Raw genomic sequence first — 23,446 nt, forward strand, 5'->3', positions numbered from 1 at the left:
ATCAGCCTAAACCTAAGCTCTTTTACAGTGCGGGTGAGCCCTTATCAAACCTCTTTCACTAGTTACTTTACATAGATCCTTCATAACTTTGCCTAGACTTTGTGTAGTCTTCATTTGTCAGTAAATGTATAAAACACACTTAGATTCGCGCTTGGTTCTGATCCCTGTTTAAAGAAGAATTACCTGGTCTAAAGAATTTTGAAGGTCTTTTAGGCCTCAAAACGCACTAAATATTATCTCAGACTAGTGAAGGGAATGGCACTTATCGCTCAATTATCGATGAAAAAATCATCATCTCATTGAGCATTTTTGGTAGAATATCTCAGAAGCCGCTTTAAGTCAATCTGATGCATAAATATCAGATCATCATCATTATCAGATTTATTATCTATTAAGAGTTCGAGTCCGGTAAGGGCGTTTAATTGTTAAATATATGTTCCTGGGTTATGGTTGATTGATTATTTATGTAAGTATTTATTAACTATACATACATATATGTACGTTTGTTAATCGTCGCCTAGTAACCAGTGTACTATGGTTACTAGGCGACGGTATGGTTACTAGGAGTCTAAAGTAAACAGCTTCTATTTGCTTACTTTAGAGGTAGTTCCATCAGTATAAGATTATCCCTAAATATATATTTATTAATATTTATTTAGGGATATTTATAAATATTTATTTATTTAAAAACAAGCCTTAAATGCTCTAATAGAAAGAATATAAACTATTGATTATGTAAATCAAAACCTCGTCAGATCATTATATCTATGAGTGCGATAGAAACAAGACAGACTGCAAACGATTGTCATCTTGGCCAGGCCCCCCATACGTAATTGTCGGTGCAACTGAAATAAACGGTCTCCTGTACGAAATTTGTACGGGCGCTCCCTAGTTCTAGCGGAACACCCCGAAATTCAGTAAAATGCTGCAAATGCTGTTAAAAGTATCAAAATCGGTACGATTGATCTTTAGGCCATTTCAATCAATTTGAACCAAAAATGTAGAACACAAAAAAAAGAATAAATAAAAACCGGCCAAGAGCATGTCGGGCCACGCTCAGTGTAAGGTTCCGTAGTTACCCTTACGTCACAATAAGCTAAACTGGAGCTTAAAGTATAGTCAATTGTTAACCAAGGGATGAAACGCTACCTTTCACCCGGGTTAATAGGCAAATTTGCATAATCAGTACCTAATTAAAGTAAGTCTTTTTACTATGAAGGGAAAAGTTTTTGCGATAACTCAAAAACAGCTAAACTGATCATGTCCGCTATAGTTTTCATTAATTGTGTTTCTTAAGCTCTACTTCCACGATTTTTTTCATATTTTTTTGAGCTATGGTTCAAAAGTTAGAGGGGGAGACACATTTTTTTTTCTTTCGGAGCGATTATCGCCGAATATATTCACTTTATCAAAAAATGTTTCTTGAAAACCCCTATTAGTTTTGAAAGACCTTTCCAACGATATCCTACACTCTAGGGTTGAGCCGAAAAAAAAATTTCACCCCCACTTTACGTAGGGTAGGTACCCTAAAAAAAAAAAAATTTAGATTTTATTGTACGACTTTGTCGGCTTTATTGATTTATATACCCATGCCAAATTTCAGCTTTCTAGCACTAACGACCACGGAGCAAAGCCTCGGACAGACAGACAGACAGACGGACATGGCGAAACTATAAGGGTTCCTAGTTGACTACGGAACCCTAAAAAGGAGAGGAGTTATGAGGTCATTTTTTTTTTATGTTAGCATAGTCAGCACATGAGCAGACGAGCCGCCGGATAGGAAGCGGTCATCGTCGCCCATGAACATAAGCAACACCACAGAAGCCACTTAAGCGTTGCCGACCCTTATGAACCCTAAATACCCGCTCCTTGAAGAATCCCATGTCGTAGCGCAAAGGAAATACCTCAGGAGGCAAGTCATTCCACATTCCGCACGTTCTAGGAAGAAACGAGCCAGATGCCCGCTTATTCTTGGTGTGCCATGTATCTAAGAAGTGAGGATGAGCTTTGCTCCTTTGGCGGGATTTGCGATGATAAAAACGTGACGATGGCACCAATTCAAAAAGTTCTTCGGAGCATTCCCCATTTTACAGACGGTAGAACATGCAAAGAGAGCCAACGTCTCTCCGAAGACTAAGAGGTTCTAAGCCGTCAGTAAGTTCAGTTATAATGTCGACACCAAGTATCCCGATACTTTTCACCGTACCGAGACCTGTTCAAGGGACGTTTCGATCTTGGGGCGTTTCCACGACCTGTGTAGCAGCTATCGCCAGTGCTGTCATCTGCAAAGCAATGAATATTGCTAGTTAATTGATATGCAGAAGGAACAGGGTAGGCGATAGTACAGATCCTTGGGGTACGCCAGCGTTTATGGGCTTATAGTCCGAGCATATTCCGTCAGTGACGACTGAAATGCTACGCCCCGATAGGAAGCTAGTCATCTTTTTTTTATGGAAAAAAAAAATTGTTCGGTAACCTATCATGTGTAGTATCAAATGAAAGGTATTTTTAAGCCAATTTTAAATGAGAATAAAAATAATTTTCAAAACATACCAAGTTTGGGCTCCTCCGGATACAATACAGTTTAATTTTTGTTTCTAAAATATACTTCAAATAATATTTAATATCCTCATATTTAACCCCAAGAATGCAATTTTGAAAATTTTCATTTGGTTTTTTTGTTTTTAATTTTTCATTATTACAAAGTGTGATACTACCCCTATCGAATTACTCAATACGAATATAATGTCATTCTGGTAAAATAAGAGTATTGAAAATCTAAGCTTTAAGTAAGAAAAAGGGTTTGATGGGTGTGGGGTGAGCTCGAGGAAAGAGGGGCCGGCGTTAAAGGTGAGTTTTTTTCCGATAATTCTTACATAGACACCGGACTAAGTAAGTTGACACAGAAGAAGCGGGCCATCCAGTTTTACTAAATAGGTAATTGTTTGATGTTTTATTTTATTTTATATTTAATTGATATAATCAGACCAAGATAAGTTGACAGCGATTTTGGCAGCCTAGACATTGCAGGTGGTACCTATTTTAAACGTCAAATTTTAAAATGGTGTTGTTTTAAATGATATTATGACGTTTACTTAACATTTTACGACGGATTTAAATGGTCTAAGATCAATCGTACCGATTTTCATGCTTTTAACACAATTTGCAGCGTTTTTGGGCATACCGCTAGCACTACCCGTATTATCCTTATGTGCGGTGTTGAGATGGTCTGTGATGCCGTGCTTATTGAAAAGGACGCATCTCCAAAATTCCAATTTTACTTTTTAACTGTTTTCAATAGATCTGATTAATGCATCTTAAGAATATTTAAATAAAAAATCTTACTTAATTAGCAATATGCTGTGGGCACTATATTCGGTTTTTGGCATAGCATCATGTACTTGGTGTCTATGGTTGTACTCGTAACGGGGTAAGAGTAAGACCATCGACAACCTGTCTGACTGTAACATAAGATTGTTAATTTTTAGCTTTAGCCTAATGGTTATTTTCCTGGGAATATTACCGAGGATTCTCAGTATTCTGCGGAATGTTGTCTTTAACTTAATCGACAATCACGTTATGTTTCACCACTGTTAATTTCTCTGCGTTCACGGAATGTGGGGAAACAATGAAGTTGCAAGCCAAGATTTAGGTAGTTGTTAATCTGTTCAAAGATATATTATCGCACTAAGCCATAAAATTTAAAATATGTATGATGATCATGAACGGTGCGACACTAATGATTATACAAGGTGCTCACGAGCCCGAAACATTTAAACCACATATTTCTGATGCCATAATAAAGCAAAAAAGTACGATGAATTTAGATCAATTACACCCAAAAAAAATCAAGTACAGGGAAAAATTTGAAATTAATTTCTAAAAAATTCAATATTCTCAGTGGGCGAGTCTGTCTCGCACTTGTCCAGATATCTTCAAATTGGTATTAACTCTGAAACTAGTCGAATTCGAGAAAGGTTTATAGAATATTTAATAGGTAGATTTAATAGGTCTTTAATATGTTCAGGAATACACTCTCGGGTTCTTCGTGAGCATGCTGTATACTGCGATGCTATCTTTGCTGCACATACGTACATTATGGCTTTCACAACGTGGAATTTTCCAGTTCAAGTATACATTAATCTTTATGAAGTTTACTAACATATGTTGACTTGATGGTATTGAAAAGGATATCCTTTTCAATACTGTCAAGTGGGGTAATTGAGAACAGGAGGGGTGAAATTAGACAAAGGAAATATTCCCTAATCATATGAACGTGGATGATATCAGGGTATTTTTACAGTTTTTAACTAGCTACATTAATAGTAATAAGATTATACTGTCTAAACTCTAGTTACCTGATCTGTCCCCAGTTACTACACTTGACGGTATACTATATTTTGGGCCATTTTGTAACAATTCGTCAAAGAGACTCGTTAATAATTTTAGAACGCTAATGGAATCTAATTAGGTATTCTTATAATGTATGTATACAATGCAATACCTAATAAACATAAAACACAAGCCTTAAATTGTTCAGGTAGGTCAACATTACGTGAAAAAGAATTTAATTCATGTCCAACCCCATCGTACGATTTATTACCTACCTATCTATCGCACCAATACAACACATCAGTGCAAGAGAGATGGACTGCGATCGAGTTTACGCAGACGCTAACGTAAACGTCAAGTGTCAAATCATGGTATGGCTACTATGGTTACTCAGTCTGTGAGTCAGCCCCATAGATGAAAATGTTATATCATATCCTATTTACTCTCTATATTATTTTAAGAGGTAAGAATAGCTTTCTGAATCTAACGGTAATTTTTCTATGAAATTCTATTTAGGAAGAAAAAGTTTTCCAGTAACTAAATCTTAACAAATCACTTTGACTTTGATGTCGATCGCTTCAGCATAATATATTCTAGGTTTATAGCCTTCGCTTTTTTTTTTAAATATTTTTTCTTGTTTTGCAAATTTTGAAAAAAAGGAAAAATAAACCTAGTTTTTCATTGTGTCACTTACATAATAAAAATCATGGAAAATGGAAAATGTTTAGAAGTGGAAAAACTTTTTCTTCTCGTGTATGGACATCATGTGGTCATCATCTTACTGCTTACGTTGGTATAATTTTATTGCATATAATGATTGAGCCCTGGTTTTGTTGAGTATCTGCCTTCGTATTTGTTAATCGAAACTCCATAAATTATAACTTATAGGTCAATAAGTATATCAAAATATCGTTCAAGGTTCGAACATCCATCATCAAAGGAGCCCTTGACCTTCAATCTGCCAGAACTAAAGGGCAGCTAATGGTTTCTAAATCTACTTAATCTCTGCCCGCCTGTTTGCTGTCATAAATGCCACCATTTACTTTGTCTCTTAAAGTTTATTTCAGTCGTTTGATGTAGGACTTTGGGGCTAAAGATATAAAGTAGAATTTTTGGTGCACTTGTTTGGCACAATATTAGACAGATCCAACTACTGAATGTGTCAGGGACGGAATAGGTATGTATTAGTGAATACTTCTTAATTACTAACATCAAACCGGGTTATTTGACTGCTGTATTTTGGTGTTTTGGTCCTCGTGTTGTACTGATACTTTGTGAGTCTCACAGTCGGAAGTTCTGGAGGGGACAGTGAAATTCATGCTGCGTAATGTTCGTAGTGCGTGGTAAGGGGAGCTTAATGCTACTTATGAAACAAAACACGTCGGAGGCAAAAATGTAAATTTCCGTGGGTTCGCATTTTTACACTAATTGATATTTAAAGTGCACCTAACAAATTTCAACGTACTCATAAAGTCTTAAAAATTAAGGAAACTGTTTTAATTTAAGGCCAGTGCTACGTAATTCAATGTAACCTCGCCCCATTATACAACAATAGCTAATAATGCCAAAACTTATGTTCTAAAATGTTCACACTGCAGTGATACGCTAAATACGTACAAACTGGATTTTTCCTTATAGTTAGCAAGGGGATCTAGCAGTGCTACGGGAATCCCTGCGATTTCCATGTAAATATAGGTACTTACTATAAACTACTGTAAACAAGCACATTATAGTAGAATTAAGTACCTACGCGATGTGGAACATCTCTTCATCGAGTTAAATCACCCTACATAAATTCTCTTCCGTATATCTTCCACTCCAGCCCAGGAGTCGGCAAATTTTAACAAGAATATTAAATAACTAAATTAAGAATAAGAATTAGAAGGAGAAAAACATATTTTTGAAGTGTTATACACATCCAGAAAGACACAATTAAGGGGCAAATCTCTACTCAAAACCTAGGTACTAATAGGCTTGGGCTATCAGTGAGTACCTAATGTGGAAGTACTTCCCCAAAAATATTACATTGTACTGTAACTTATCTCTTTTTAAATAAAATACTTGTTTAGCCTATTATGTATAAGTTCTTGTTTTCATATTTTCGGAATTCTATAGGTAAATCATGTTTTCCTCAATTCATCTTCAGAGGTAAAGAACCTTGTTCCGGTCTCTGAGCATGGTAGGTGGTCTAATTATGCAATTAAATTACGAAATAAGGTAATAATCAATTTGAAGTAGTTTTACCTACTCCCACCCCTTATTTGTATTTAGCAATAAAAACATTTTTTCTTGAGATTCGTATTTTAGGCGTCGCCCTACCGACATCGACAGGGGCGTTAATCATCATCATCATCATCATCATCATTTTAGCCTCCAGGCATCCACTGCTGAGCATAGGCACTTATATTCGTGTATTCCACTTATCCTTATTTTTAATATTAATTAACATAACTCAAGCATAAATGGATATTTTGATATTCTTTAATTGACACCGTCGTCATCGATTTGAGCGTCAGGAAAAATATTCGAAAATCAGGAATTTAGTCAGGAAATTCAAAATCTGTATCTGGTAACCCTAGTCACAGATATCATTTAGACATTAAAACTTGAAAATAGGGATGTTCTTCCAAACATATCCCATTTTGACTACGTTTGTATGAAAAGACGATTTCGCACGGGTCCTCCACTTCCATCTTAAGGACTTAAAAAAACAAACTGTAGATATATGTCTATGATCTCTCTCTTCCGGTGATCAAGGCTAAAAAAACCCCGTGTTAGATATTCATGTGATACGTTACTCATCCATTAAATCTAATCCATTGCGTTTTTCTAATGAATTTCATATTGGCATTTTTCACGCGCGACGATCAGCGACCATGGCCTACATTCTGTGACAAATAATTCAATTCTTTTGCTTAAACATTACATTCTATTTTTTTCTATCCAGTTCGCGGTGGTACTCGAGTGGTTCAGGCATATAAATTTTAATCCAGAGGATAATAAATTTATTGGAACTTGACACTGATAATGATAAGTTAGTAACAAAGTTAATAAGTATTCAATGTGTTGCACTTGTAAGTTGGTATACTTATCTAAATTTATCATTAAATAATGTAATTATAAATGTAAGGAGTTATAGCGGTTTGCACCGATGTATTATCGGTACGAGAATAGAGCCGTGGATTGTGTTGCGTGATTGTGTGCTCGGCGACGACTACGACACATTTTTAATTACTACGGAGAAATTAAAGAAACTGCAGTGTTTAGTGTAGTGTTCTATCGTGATTAGTGTGATTACGATCATTGATCTAGAGCTTAATTGATGTCAGATCTTTATTTCTTATGTTTCAGTTCAACATCAAACGGCCCAGTGGCCGTCGGAAATGTTTTGCGATCATTAGGTAGTTTTTTTTCGCCATGGCCTGGGTTTAGCACCACTGCATTCTAGGCATCCGTTGTTTAAGGGACCTCGTCACGAAAAACGAAAGGAAAGTTTGATGACTCTGTCATAAATCTCAGGAAAGGTGTCGAATATTTAGGTCACTGTAAATATGCGGTAGGTGATTGAATAAGAGTACCTATCAAATTGTTGCTTGGAAGTTTCAAACACAGTTATATTGCTCTTACACAAAGGCTATGATTGCCGAATGCTACTATAAATATTTTTCTCTAAATTACACATACCTAGACGGTAACATAACTTCTTCTTTTCTCTTCTTCCATGCGTTGTCCCGGCATTTTGCCAGGGCTCATGGGAGCCTGATGGGGTCCGCTTGACAACTAATCCCAAGATTTGGCGTAGGCACTAATTTTTACGAAAGCGACTGCCATCTGCCCTTCCAACCCAGAGGGTAAACTAGGCCTTGTTGGGATTAGTCCGGTTTCCTCACGATGTTTTCCTTCACCGAAAAGCGACTGGTAAATATCAAATGATATTTCGTACATAAGTTCCGAAAAACTCATTGGTACGAGCCGGGGTTTGAACCTGAAGACGGTAACATAACTTATTTTAAATTTAATACAGAAGAAATAAATGTTCCAATGCGCACATGTATGATAACAGATAATTGTGGAACAATACCTAATCTTTGCTATCAACAGCTTCCTAAGTCCATACGTTAAACAAATGGAATGTGGGGAATCCTCGCGTTAAACAAATTTGTTTTATTTCTTAATGGGGAAACCCGTGAGGTACAGGAAACCATCTTTTCGTTCTTAGAATTATTGGCTTTTGATATCTGCGCTGTGTCCAATTCACATGTTCAGCGGGATTTTACGATTACAAGTAATATGACAAAGTATTATCAAAATTAGGAAGTATTTAGGAGGAGTATCGTGCTTATGCCGTGGTAAGTGATTGATGTTTTCTATGTATGAAAGTATTTACCTATATAATAGACTTAAATCGACCAGGATATGAACCGTGATTACCTTTTATATTGTATTGTTTATGAGCTCCCGATATTTCGACGCAGTTACACGCATCTCGTTCACGGGTATTAACTGGGTCAAATTTGTGTAGACCGCGCTCGCGATTAAAGGTAATCACGGTTCATATCCCGGACGATTTAAGTCTAGTGAAACTAACTGTGAATCATTCAAAACTGTTATATAATACCATGAGTACCTTAAGTATCCACAACAAACCCCATGTCTGATGATGTTGAAAAGGTATTAAGTGCGGTCTGAAGGACATTAACTCTGTTTTTATTGGGCGACATATTTGTTTACTCGACATAGCCCTTTAGTAAAGGAAAAAAAAAACATATGGGTTTAGTCGATTTGTGTCAGAATGTCACATATTTAATTATTTTTATTTATTTATGTGCACTATATCTGATCAGGAATTCAAATCGATCAAAACGCGCAATTTTCTAACCTAAGTACAATTTTCCGAGTTGAATTTCTAAAACATTCAACTTCTCTTGGTCTCGCCTAGTGTTGGAACCGGGTCAACTGATGGAAGGCACAACCCCTCTTCTTTCAAATTATGAACCTGTGTAGTTATTTATTATGTGTAAGAATCAACATGAATATGTAAAGAGAAATATGTTTTATGTTTCTTTTAACCATAAACCGTACATACGCAATCGTAACATAAACATTTCCCTTTTTAGTCGCAGTTCTTAGCTTAACAGTGAATGTAATTGGACGTGCTGGTCTCTTAATACAGGTGTGAAACCTGGTTAACAGGGTCATTAAGGGACCTATTCCACTAATATCTGACTCATTTACATACAGTTTCATTAACAGTGGTAAAATACAGGTTATTTCAGTTACACAGGTGTGATTTTTGTATAAATTCTTTAACAATTATAATAAAAAGACAAATAAAGGACAAATAGTAAAATCTAATTCTGAATGATCCTACAAAAGATAGATTTTGTTACATTAAAATCGACTCGGACTTCATTGCCTGTTTTTCGACATTTTAAAGGAAACTTACTAAATAAAGTTCGGACAATAGCGAAACCGTTGGAGTTTTTGGGCAATATTTTGTCAAAATTAACTCAATTAAATAAGGCAAAAACAACTAAACAAAACGGAAGATGATCTACAATTAACTCTGAATCAGAGAGGTAATAAATTGACGTTATCTCAGATACATAGGTCTACGCTAAAATTCAAAGCAAATCAAAGGTATTTTTTTAAATAGTATAGTCACAGTAAAAGAGGTAAAATACACTTGCTACCTCAATTATAGAGGTAATTATGACGATACAGATATAGTGGTCTATTTTCGGGTTGTCGGGACCTCCGCATGAGATCCAGTTATGGGGGTTTATCAATGATCCAGGTCGTACTTGGCCAGGTTTTACTGTATTACATTTTTACGGATGCTATGTTACTTCCAGCTTCGAGGTAATTTGTGTAATTAGGTACCTACATAAAAACCCTAAATTCGTTATGGGTAGTGTTGGAAGGTTAATTAAACTCAAGCTTACTCTGGTATAACTAGTATGACCCAAGCCTTTTGGGTAAAGCCCAAAAAATTAAACAACATAAATATGTATTCGGCGTTTACCCGTACACATCTAGGTCTAACCAACATTGGCTGGGTACTGTCAGGTGTTGCATCATCACTTCTGACATTAACCTCCCAGAGTAGTGTTGGGTAGACCTATATAAATACTACGGGTCAGTGTTGGCCGAACGTTAATTGCAATTAACCATTTACCATTATAAATTGAACCGTAACCGTAACGGACGGTTACAATTTACGGTTCAATTTATAATGGTTAATGGCCAATAATTTTCGTTTCGGCCAACACTGCTACGGGTAAACGCCGAGTACAAATTACAGTTGATTTAATTTTCGGGCTTTACCCAAAACGCTTGTGTAATACTAGGTATACCCAGCTAAACTTAAGTTTAATTAAACTTTTAACATTACTCGTAACATACTCGTAAACACTTATCTATAATTCGTTTTAGCGTAGGTACCACAACGAAATATTGCAAGACATTGGCAGAATTATAAATTACTTTTATTGACCATAACTTCAATAATCTTTAGCATGAATGTATAAAAACCGTAGCAAATGTATAGCTGGTCTAACAGTAAGTTCGTATGTTTATGTTTACATTGAACTAGTAACATTCAAGTAAAGGTTTGCGGAGTGAGCGGTAAAGGCGTGTCCACACAACCAGGTTAGCAATGTTCAAAGTAATAAATATAATTTGTTATATAGTATAAAGCGTAGTGCACATTAATCTAAAACAAGCTTTCGGCTGTGCGTATGGTGGTAATGTTTTTACAAGCTTTTATTTAACTTGCAATGTACCTATGTACTCGTATGTATGTACGGATCAAATCTTGCAAGTTAAATTAGACCCACTTCCCGGATTCCGACGAAGCTGAAAATTTGCATACATATGTAAGTCGGGTGACAATGGAATATTATGGTACCATCGAGCCGATCTGATGATGGAGACAGGAGGTGGCCATAGGAACTCTGTGATAAAACAACGCAACCTAATTGTGTATGGGGGTTTTAGAATTATCTTAATGAGTATTAGTTGCCTGTGGAAAGAGAAGTAAAGTCAGCGATAAAAGCTTGTACCAAAAATTGTTTTTTTTTGGCAAAAACTTATATATTTATATGAATATTTCTTTGGTGTGCTCTGCCGCCTAAATCGCTTGATGGATTTTAGCATACATTCGTTTCCGCTTTGGCAGCGATATCCATTATTCATACACCTGTGGTGCTTCTTCTCGCATGGTTACTCTGAACTAAGACTACTACAACAATCGACGTACTTGCAGGTACTCTGACCTAACCAGTTCTTTACGATATGCGTCCTCTTTAACGGCCTCAACCCAAGTGAACGAGCCTGTCCAACATATTCCGTGTCCCCACCACTTGCTAAAACTACCGTGTTGCCAACTACCGTACCGTTACCGTATAATGTTGTTTTCCCAACTACCCCGATATTAATCGGGGTAACATAATAATGTTGTCACAGTATAATTATTATTTAACTGCTATCTTAAATGTAATCATAAATAAATCATGACACACCTATTCAATTCGATAAGAATAACATTGCTTCTTTATGTGTTACATTTTTGCAGCTATGATATTAAAATTAGTAATAGGGTTCCGATTGTCACCCCTTGGGAACAGACCATTAATTATAAAGTCCTGTGGATAGACATAGGCTAACTACCTATATTTTTGGCTACCTTCTTGTAGTAGTTAGTAGTATATAAATGTGTACTTATACCAGAAAACGATTGTACGTAGTATACGATACCGGGGTATTTTAATGGTCCTTTCATTATAAGCTAAGCAGTCTCTATTTGACTTTTTTAAGCACAATACTTCTAACACTTTCACTAAGTGCGAGTCACAATAGAACTGTTATTGACGCGTCCGGTGTCCGAGCTGTGTCAAAAGGTCAGGCCAACATCTAACTGAAATCGTGGTACTGACAATAACTAAAAACTATGATTAAAAATTCAGCTGCTAGAGATAAATGGTATATTTTAAAAATAGAACTGAGGGCATAATAATATTCAACTTCATTAAACGCAGTCTTACACTAATCTGCAGGCTTATCTTTGATGCTGAGAATGACTTAATCCTACTAGACTAATATATAATGTCATAGTTTGTATGTTTGGATATTTGGATGTCTGTTCGTCGATCATGCAAACTTTGTAAAAATAATGAAATAAATGCATATGTATTTGTAAATTTCAATTAACTCTCATCCCAGATAATTGACAACATATTTTGCCACGAATAATAAGTCTCTGGCAGTTTAGGTGTATAAGGGCATAAGTGTTACGTGGAACTTACACCCCTTTACACCTGCGCTGCCAGAGACTTGTACCCTTTTTCACTAGGGCCACAGATAATTGTTTTTTGGAATAGTATCTATATTATTTTAGAAAAACCTCTTGAAAACTTGAGGTTTTGTAGGTATATCCTATGTATGTCTGTTTTATTAAAGTCCTGTTTAGCATCTTAAAGCCCATTGAACCGATCCTTCATCGGCGTTGTTATTAAAAAGTGTACGTAGCATACGTCAGTCAGTACACACACCGAATTTCCGTCCAGTGTGCCCGCGGCACTACCCTCTTACTGCACTATCTCGATTCACTTATCTGCGAGTATAGTCGCTCGAAGCAACTCGCGGTAGTCACTCGCTTCGGTCGGTAGTGAATGAAAGTGCCCTTTGGATTGCTGCAGGTAAGACTGTGATGTGATAACGGTGTTCTATGTCCGCTCGTTTGTTTTTAACGGACTCTTTTTGTTTGAGTCGTACGGTCACGCTTGTTTTGGTTGCGCTTTCCCGGTTTCAGATGTTCTGTTGTTTTGTGACTTTTTTGCAATTTATTTTTACTTATATGGCTGTAAATATGCGGTTCGACAAATCATGAAATATTGTTTTAGATAGGAAGAAAACTATATCTACCATGTGTCATTGGGTTAGTTGTAGTTGAGATCAACAATAATCACATTGGCTATAAATTCATATAAACATACGTGAGTAATAACGAAATGACTGCGTAGACTGATAGGTACGTATGTAAAAAAATAAAATCCTGTGCTTAAGGTGGTATACGTATTCACTTAAACTTATCTCTAATAGTGAATCCCAAAAAGCCGCAATTTTCGTTATCTAATACCTACTTAGATTATTTCACAAAAGCACCATTAAATAATAATTGTAAGTTTTCTCCGCAGATAATACATAAGTATAGTTTATAAACACTACTTCTATTTTGATGCAAATCGTCCTCAGTATTCGTACATTTCCACCACAAGAATGCATTCCTCGTGTAAATAAATTCCTTGTAGATACGACTTATTGTTGCAGTTGTGACCTGCATTTGAATTTGACATTTGCATGGAGGAAACGTTGTTTACGCGCGAATGTGATTCCGCGATATGCAAACTACTGTTTTATTTCCATTCTCACGTCAATACTTAAACGTAAGCACCGGAGGGCGTACCGCAAACACCGAAGTTCGCAAATTGCGGGCATTTTTCTCTTTTACTCCAATTAAGGCGTACTTAGAGTGACCGAGAAAGATGCCCGCAATTTCCGAACTTTGGTGTTCGCGTTTATAGCCCAGAAAGTCCCAGAATGCTACGTGTCATCTTGTTGATTTGATTAAACAAGGACCTACATTAAATATTTTAGGGATCTCACACATATCAATCTAATTTCAAATTAGGGAAGTCTTGCCTTGCTTAAAAAATGAATACGTACCTACTAAAACCAATAACCTACACCTGAAAGTAAAATATGTTGAAATCATTAGTCAATCTCAAACTATGTGCAAGTAATAGCGGTTTTATACTAAATATTTATAGACTCGAAAACTCTTATTTTGCACCAATCATTTCGTGACAAAAATGTTTAAAGTTAGAAAGCCGCGTCGCCGTTCGAATGTAAGTAAAATTGATTTGTCGCATAAAGTGCATCCTTGTTGTGATCCGTAATTCTTTGTTGTGGTCAGTAATTCAAAACATCGACGCCAATTAGCGCCGGGAAACGTCAGCGAGAATACGTTCCCATAATAAAATCCATTGTTAGAAGAAATTCATAATACAAACCTTAGCCAAATGTAAAAATATACTGTTACTTACACTGATAGATTACCGATAGGTTTTTAATTAAAATAGTACAACTTAACAGTTAGGTATTTTCTATGCAGAAGAACCTAAAAAGTTTTTTGCGTGTGGTAGGATTATTGGAAATTAAGTAAGCAGATGGTTTCAAAAGATTTAAAGAAGATACCTTCGCTTGTTTAAGAGCAAAGTATATGTACATATATACCACGTGACGTCCATAGGAAAAGAAAAAATGTTTTTCTACTTCTAAATATTTTCCATTGTCCATGAGTTTTTAGTATGTTATTAACAAAATGAAAAACTAGTTTTATAGGTTTTCCGTTTATTCAAAAAAAAATTTTAAACCAAACTTATAAGCTAATATATTATGCTGAAGCGATCGACATCAAAATAAAAGTGATTTGTTAAGATTTACTTAGTGCAATACGGTTTCCCCCGAAATGGAATTTCATAGAAAAAATACCGTTATTTCGCTAGGATCGCAAAGCTAAACTTAAACTATTGGCTTACCGTTTCTTAAAGACCTGTAGAATACGGTACTCAAATTAGGCAAACCGATAAGAATTGACTTCGATTCTGATTCGATTCAATTGAGTTCCACCACTGATTTCTACATAGGCCACATGTATGCATTTCCCAGTGTCAGCCGCCCTTACAAGCCTGAGTTCAACGACCGCGTTCCGCACCGACCGTTTAATTGCCACCGCCATCTCATTTTCTCAACCTGACGTGCTAAATCAACTGCTCACCTGAGAAACGGTTACTTATGCCAGTTATGGCTTTCATTCAACACCTATTTTATTGATTTTAAGTTTTACGCAAATTATTGACGATTCGTTTTCTGATGAATTTCATCATGCGATGCGAGGGTATTATTCTTTCGAGACAATCGAGCGCTGCGAAAGTAGCTCTTTAATCGTCGTTTTGTAAGTTGATTTGGCATTTAGGCCATTTGTCTATCCTCAGCAGGGCTAAGATGGTCGGCTCTTTATCATTTTACACCATGCCTGTCACGTTCTAACAAGTATGTAAGCGTGAATGTGACGGACATAGTGACAAGTGATAAAAAATCTAACGAAGGGCATAACTGTGGTTGATATACGTCAAATTGTGTCAATATATTTTCAATAATGTTGATATCCAGCTAGGGAAATGAAGGTACGTTTTTATGAAAAGGCGATTTCTTGTGGCCGTCCCCTTTGTTCTTGAGAATTGTGATAAATTTAGAATTATTAAAATTAAAACATATGTTAAACTGGATGTTTTGTAATGGCACCTCATTTTACAACATTTACATAGTTTGTCGTTTTATCATCCGTCAGCCGTGCGCGTGCGTCACTCGCTATCAAAGTCAACATAATTAATTAATTCGCTCGTTTACAGGGAATTTCAGAACAGACGTAGTGAGAGAGGTATCCAAAATTAGACGTAATAAATTGACATACATTTTAGATAATTTGATTAAACTTTAGAATACATTGACATAAGATTTAGACATATTGTAAGTATGTTTAGAGTCAGACCAAGATGAGTTGGCAACGATTTTGCTAGCCCAGCTTGTGCAAGTGTTTGAGCAATAACACTTGCACTGTCTGGGCTGTAAAAATCGCTTCCAACTTATCTTGGTCTGACTCTAATGAGTGACATGTAAAATATGGTCCTTACTATATTATGCATCTTCTATTTTTCGAATCCTAAGTTATGAGTTCGTAAGTTTTTTTGGTTTATAGATGTTGTATTATGCTATTAACGTTGTGGTTTAGTTCTCTAGATTAAAATTTTTTTTTTTGAATTAACTAGTAGCTAATTTGATCAAAATCTCTATTCGGATAGAGTCGGACCAAGCTAACTCTGCATGCCCTTTGCAAGTGGCTATGTTATCATTTATGTCAAATTTCTATGAGAATGTAACGTTTACAATGACACTCACTTTATTCTATTCAAAGATTGCAAAGTTAACATAGACGGTAGGTAATTTTCTATCTCACAATTAACAAAGAAAACAAAAAGTCAATCATCGGATTCGAGTCTAAACCGATAATGAGCCGATTGTTTAATTAAGTTTAATATGGGGAAGATAACCGACACGTACGGAAGCGCCGGTCGGACTCGACTCGACTCGATTATTCCATCGTTTGCGTGTTTCGGCGCGGAAGCTATGAAAAGCCTTCCTTGTTGGAAACGATATAGTTTTTTATGGGTACCACAAATTGCGTTTCACTGGTTATATTATTTGTCGATAATAAATAGAAATACATTGTTATTAAAGTTTGCGTTGTAGCTGAATTGAAGTATTTGCTTAAATGTCATAAACCCAAAGGTATATTATACTGTATATACAAACCTGCAGGTATGTGTCGCGTTTGTAGTTGAAAATTTAATTAGGGTATCTATGATTATTTTATTATATTAAAGTAATAAAAGTGGAGGAAGTTACATAGTATCATTTTGTGGTCTTAAATGTTTTGGGGCATGCGTTATTGCGGCCATATTCTCAACCAGATGCTGTCAATATTTGTTCAACATGCAGTAATCCCAGTCCCGATATACTCGAGAGCTTGGAAGTCGTTACGTTCAATTGAGTGATCTCGGCAAGTGGACAATTGCGCAGACGCGACGCTGTAATGGTGGCCGGTGACGCCAGCCCGATACCCTGAGGATGAAGTGAGGAAATCTTAATTAAAATCTTATTTGCTGATAGATGTCGCTAGAAAATCCCATCCTGATTATCAGAGTTAAGAGCTGGAAGTCGCTTAAAACCTGGAGTTGAGCGGTAAAGAGATCATGTTTAGAAGTTGAAAACAATAAAAAAGTACTTCTCACGGATGTTGCAGCCGACCATGATTAAAAGGGACCGTCCATTGCGTGCAGTCTTTTTTGAGGATTTTTGACCCCCCTACCCCTCTGGTGAGATGTTGTGCCGATGATTTGCGACCCCCGGCTTTGTCCCTAATCGCACGTGAGATCTTTCAAAATTTGTATTTTGAGTACCAATCAATGCGTTGAATTTATTTAAAAGGAAACACAGTATGCATTGTTATAAATTATAAAAAATATTATGGGACAGTGTAACACAAATCGACCTAGCTCCATAGTAATCTCAATAAGGCTTGTGCTGTGGGAACTGGACAACGTTATATATAATAGACTGATATAGGTGAATACATAAGAAATATCCATAACTTAGGAACAAATATTTTTGAACACACAGAACAATAAACTCTTCATGCCGTATCAGAAAGAATTTGATCTTTATTTGTATTCCCAGATAAAATCACGTATGTTCCTAGAAGAATGCATTCTACCGTGAGCTTAAAACATAAACAAATTATATACTAACCATGGAATGCACGACTCGCGCTATTCTCGGAATACAGAACACGAATTCATAGGTATGGTGGCATATTATATTGGCTAGGTATAGAATGTGTGCTAGAATGTGTACCAACCTGGATGCCTGCAATTGCAATGAATTAAATGATCGCATAGTCACAATTTTCTTCCGATTGCCAATGGCGTGTCTATTTTGGAAAATTTTGTACATAATGAAGTTTTACCTTATTTCAAAGACAAAAACAGTCTTTGTCAATGCTTTTACCAAATGAGCACTACCCGTCTTATGAGACTTAAAAGCCTGTGAACGTGAGTAGGTATTTAAAAAAAGTTTTAAGTTAAACAAAAGGTCCATCATTTAACTACTGTGAAGTATTTCAACTACCCATTTATGTTCTCGATGGTTTCGATGTAGTCTTCTCAACTTGTCCAATATATTATTATTGTTTTAATTAGGTATTAATTGTATTTGTTTTCTCACAACCCGTAAAAATTGATAACGATAAGCAAAGAAACGTTAGCATCTTTTTGTTCCCGTTAGGACCCGTAATCCAACGACTGCTGTTACTAATCGTGAAATTATTTTGGTATTCTCGTATCTTACTAATAACATAGTTGTAAATACGACACTATTGCTATTGGACTTAAGTCTTGATTTCAAAGAAAATAGTCACACTGGCTCACTTATTCAAGCATGAAGAAGAGCAGTGAGATTTTTTCCAAGAACTGTGAAAAAACTAGGTCTTTTACTTAGCATTAATTTTTTTGCAATCGATAGTGAAGCTATGCACTGCAGCTAAACATACCTACCTCAATAATTAATTTTATCTGGCATTCGTTAACTTATGTCATATACATATTGTACATCATACAATAAGTGATTTTAATAAGATTTTAATAAATAAATATGTTATCCATCGCTGCCGGAAACGTGTCCCGGCTTTGATATGCGGTGATATCAAAATTGCATGCGGATTAAATGTTGTAATTTTAAAACGTGACATTGATTATTTTTTGCAACAAAAAAAGTTCCTACCTACTATCAGCAATGTCGCAAATAGGTACAACTTGCGAACCTTTTTTGTAACAAAAATAAAATTATTCGTCATCTCCTGTACGTAACAAAAAGTTCTAGCCGGCTAAATTAGAAACATTGCAATAACAACAGTAACCAATATTACCTAGTATTTACGCTGCCTGTGATACAGTTTTTACTACGACTATATTGATAAATTAGTGGAGAATTTCAGCAGCGAAATATAAATAAAAATTACGCGGCAGTACACATTTTCATCAATTACTTAACCCTTTTATACCTTAACCTTTTTTACCAAAGAGCAGTATTTTCACGCAAGCTGCAATTTAGCTGCAAACGTTAACCATTAACATAAAACAGTTAATATTCCTACGCGACAATACCAGTGCCTCCAGTGCCCCAGGCAATCGAACCAGCGTCCTCTGCTATCGCGGCAGGAGCCTGAGCCACTCGGCCACCGGGGTCACGGCAGCATTGGTCGAATTTTTCCAAGTATATGCATTTCTTACTGAAGGCTTACGGCGCCCCCTTTTTCTTAGTATATGACATTTATTTCAGATTATAATTTATATAATTTATAGTAGTGTGTCTACTTGAAATAAAAACAAATTAAATTATTTTGTGAAAATAATGTAATTTGTTCTAATACTGCTAATAATACCAGACTCGTTCAGTAACGTTTATATATTTTTATGGCATATTCAGTTTTTAGACAGATACGGAGTGGAATTATTCTCAGTGCATCTTGTTTGTACTCATAAATATACAAATATTTGTTAAAACAAATATCAAAATAGGAATAAGCCTCTTGGCATTTTATAGCCGCTCCTAACGGTCTTGTCCTAGACTCGTACTATACAAACACGACACACGTATATGTCGTATCTGTAGTTGTGTACAATGAAAAGTAATATCCCAACAGCTTATGCGCAAACCGTATAGAGGTCAGTACTACTAGTTATCAGAAGAAAAAGGTCTTATCTTTGCAAGACTTTCATAATAGTATTACCTTCAGGAAATGCTGCGTCTGCGCACCATTAAAATTTATGGTAGCAGGACACGCGACAGGTGACCTCATAGTCATAGGTCATAAATATCTGGAGCAAGTTACGGAGATTGCATGACTGCATGTGTGCGATATGGTTATTTAAATTGAAATGTGAGGTGTATGGCGTAATGTTCTAGCACCTAGAACGAATTTGGCTGTAGTGCGACGCATTTCCTGGCATTTTATTTATTGTGGCATATTGTTACTTAAATGTTCATGTTAACTTTCATGTTATTTCAGATTGTCTTTTTGAAATGAGAACGTAACTACGATTATATGGCGGCGGCGGCGGCTAGGTTCACGTGACTTTTAACGGCTACCACCAGTTTGACACTGATCTATTCCCTAGGGTGAGCGTAACTTACTTTCTATGCATCTTGCTCGTACTCGAATATTAAGTAAGCTACGCAGAGGCTAGCGAATATGTTCAAACGGACATACTGACTACTAAGACAGTCGTGGTAAGGCTACTACACCACTCTTAAGGTGACAGTCCATTTCCAACTGCAGCTGCACTACCGTTGCGACATTACTGGTGCGACATTACTGCAGCGGCCGACTGCTGCTGTTTGCGGCGTGCAGTCGCGGCAGCGTTCGTCAGTTGATTGTCAAAGTCAATGAGTTATGTCACTGTCAGACGTATAAATAAAATTACTAATTTACTTAATTGTATATTTGTATTTTTTACGAGAAGAAGTAAGTGACGATAATGCTACATGGTACACGAAAACGAAGAACAGTTTGCCTTTCTGTCATTTTTCTTTTCAGTCTGTATTGTCATTGATTTTACTATGGAAATTGACAATACCACCAACGCGTTCAAGCCGCTGCAGTAATGTCGGAGCAGTAGTGCAGCTGCAGTCAGAAATGGACTGTCACCTTTACGGGAACGTGACAGTAATCAAATTGCATTTGGTTATTTTTAGGGTATGCTCCCAGTACTGCTCCGGGGTTGATTTTCATGTGGGAGCACACCGTAGTTATTTTCACGCCAGAAGTCATTCGACAGTTTTTATCTAACGATTAAGGGCAGGGAAGTAAATGTTTTAGGCAAGCTTTGTTGTTCAAATGACGAGACCGATTTTTGTGTGGAATGTCAAAAAATTCGTCTTTTCTCAGTTTAAAAAATCGCTGGAAAAGTGATTTAAAATTGATGTAAGTAGCTCCTTCGCCGATTTTCTTTCGGCACGAAATTCACATATAAAATAATTATTCACGCTAGACCGGGCCGGATCTTCTGGTACTTCGTTTTCTACGGAAAGCCCACATGATCACCGATCAGCCGTGATAGAAAATGGCCTCGCCCCGGGCCCGGCCCGGTCTAGCGTGAGTCATCCTTAAAGCCACGACATCAATTTAGTTGCAAGTTCTGTTTACATTGTACCTGCAGATAATCTAAACTATCCTATTATCCAAGTATCTATCCAATTCGTGGAGCATAAATCGCAATTAGATCGGTGTCTCCAACACGAGATCGCAGCGATCTCACTTTCTACGAACGATACCATCTTCCTATTGTGGTTTTTGTATGGGAAACTGGTCCGTTTGTACATTAGTAAAGGAAAAACAATGCATTAGTGTTGCAACTGTTACGCAAAGGAAGTGCTTTTAAGATTAGTTTTAAAGGTGTTGGAATTTATGAATTTTCCATTTATACAGTTTGCTTTTGTTATGACCAAACTGTGAGGGGTTAATCATCATCATCATCATCATCCTGTCCTATTCCCAACTTCATTTAGGGTCGGGCCTTCTTGTGCGTCTGCGCTAGGACAATCTGTCCCGTGTTGTCAATTGGCAACACGGGACAGTTTTGCGTCTTCAGGTCTCTTTTGACAGTGGACCACCAGGGGGCTGCTTTGCTTGGTGGTGATATTGAGCACGGTTTTCACGGAACAGTAGGGGTGAATATGTAGGTCAGACTGAACAACTTTTACTATATGGGGCAAACCCCGAAATAAGTACCTAGATAATAGCTTAGATTTACCCCCTTATTCATTAACGCATAAATTTAATAGTTGTATGTCTTAATCTGTATTTTGACTTATATATTTGTAAGAAAGGCATAAAAATTATATCAACTTATTTAGACTTGTAGTGCGTTTATGAATAAGAAGCAAAGTGTTTCCCACATAAATAACACTTAGTGAGTAAAAAAGTAACTGACACCACCACACAACATTTGTAGTGTTTAATAATTTCAAACGCAAAAAAGTTGCATCATGTCAGTTTTTGTGACATTGACATAAGAGTTATTTTTGTCTGGCCTCTTTTTTTTTCAATACACCCTAATGAAAAGAGTTCAGTAGGCCGCTATTGTTCTTAACAACGCTGACGATGATTTATTGGAAGATGACAAGCAAGTTGTTACGTCTGTAATCTATCATCAATTGAGTCATCATTTTGACAGCTGCTCCAAGGTATGTCTACACCAGTGAGCTTATCTTCATCTTTTTAAGTTTTTCAATTCTCTTGTTATGATGCATTGACATCATGACAAGCCAGAGAATGTCGTGAAATAGTTGAGATTATTGAAACAAATTCATGGTATCGTAAATATAAGCAGAACATACTAGGAAAAAACATAACTACTCTCAATCGTGACCCTGCACAATTACGTATTATTAGCTTCACATAGCCGTTTGAATTTGTTTGTTGGTTTGTCGGGTTATTTGTGATGATTTCTTGATGATTTCTTTCATCGAAGAACAACTAGTAATTATATAATGATATTTATTTTATTAGCTTCCTTAAAACTCATTAGTATGAGCGGGGGTTTGGAACGCGACCGCTGTAACTTTTAGACATTTGGTATCAACCTAAATATTAAAATATAATACAACCATCAGTTAGAAGTTAGAACATCATTGTTTCACGTTCGCGCATATTTCACTCGTATTATTAGCGAATGCTCGGTTTGGAAAGGGATTGTTGTCTGACGTCAATGGCATAACTAAGATAAGGGACGTGGGACCAGGCTTCGTCAATCGGAAAAGGTTTTACGGATACAAAGTTTTCAAGTAAATTTGAGCCTTGTGTAGTTGGCTGAGAAATGCTGTTTGTTCTGCGACTAAAGAACAGAGAAGTGTTACAGCCTGCTTTAAAGCATTGTGATATTTGAAATGAAGTAATTAAACTCTTTCGGTTTGACAGATGCAGGATTGAATGGGAAAGGCCACTTTCAATTTCATTGTCAATGAAAATAAGTAAAGCCTGACCAGGAATATATGATCAGGCACCATGTTACGGAATTTCATTGGAACTAATTTCTTACACTGCCAATAATTTTAATGATAGTTTGTCACCATTGTCAGTGTCATTGTGGCGGTTTACTTGAATCATACTTAAGTGTTGAATATTAAATAATAAATGACAAAAATGCCCAAAACTATACATAATCAGGATCGAAACATTGTAAATGATGTAAATAATAAACTGCTGGAAAAGAACCTTTCGGGAAATTATACTATTTCGCTACGAAACATTTTCAAACTAACATCAGAGCTGACAGGTAAACAAATCAAAATGTCAGTATAGTCTGGTTATTACGACTTGGTTATTGTAGTATTGTGTTATACAATTGCGGGCAGCCGGACTGAGTTGGAGGGA

General features: G+C 36.3%; 1 protein-coding gene across 1 annotated transcript in view; it reads left to right on the forward strand.

The window, feature by feature from the left end:
- Positions 1–12,903: 12,903 nt before the first annotated feature.
- LOC133525836 (inositol-trisphosphate 3-kinase A) overlaps positions 12,904–23,446 on the forward strand; it is a 186,034-nt gene continuing 175,491 nt past the window's right edge. The window contains exon 1 of the mRNA XM_061862242.1: positions 12,904–13,031. The gene's annotated coding sequence lies outside the window, so the exon portion shown is untranslated. The remainder of the gene's footprint in view (positions 13,032–23,446) is intronic.

The sequence above is a fragment of the Cydia pomonella genome, chromosome 15 (genome assembly GCF_033807575.1).
Source record: "Cydia pomonella isolate Wapato2018A chromosome 15, ilCydPomo1, whole genome shotgun sequence".
Classification (NCBI taxonomy): domain Eukaryota; kingdom Metazoa; phylum Arthropoda; class Insecta; order Lepidoptera; family Tortricidae; genus Cydia; species Cydia pomonella.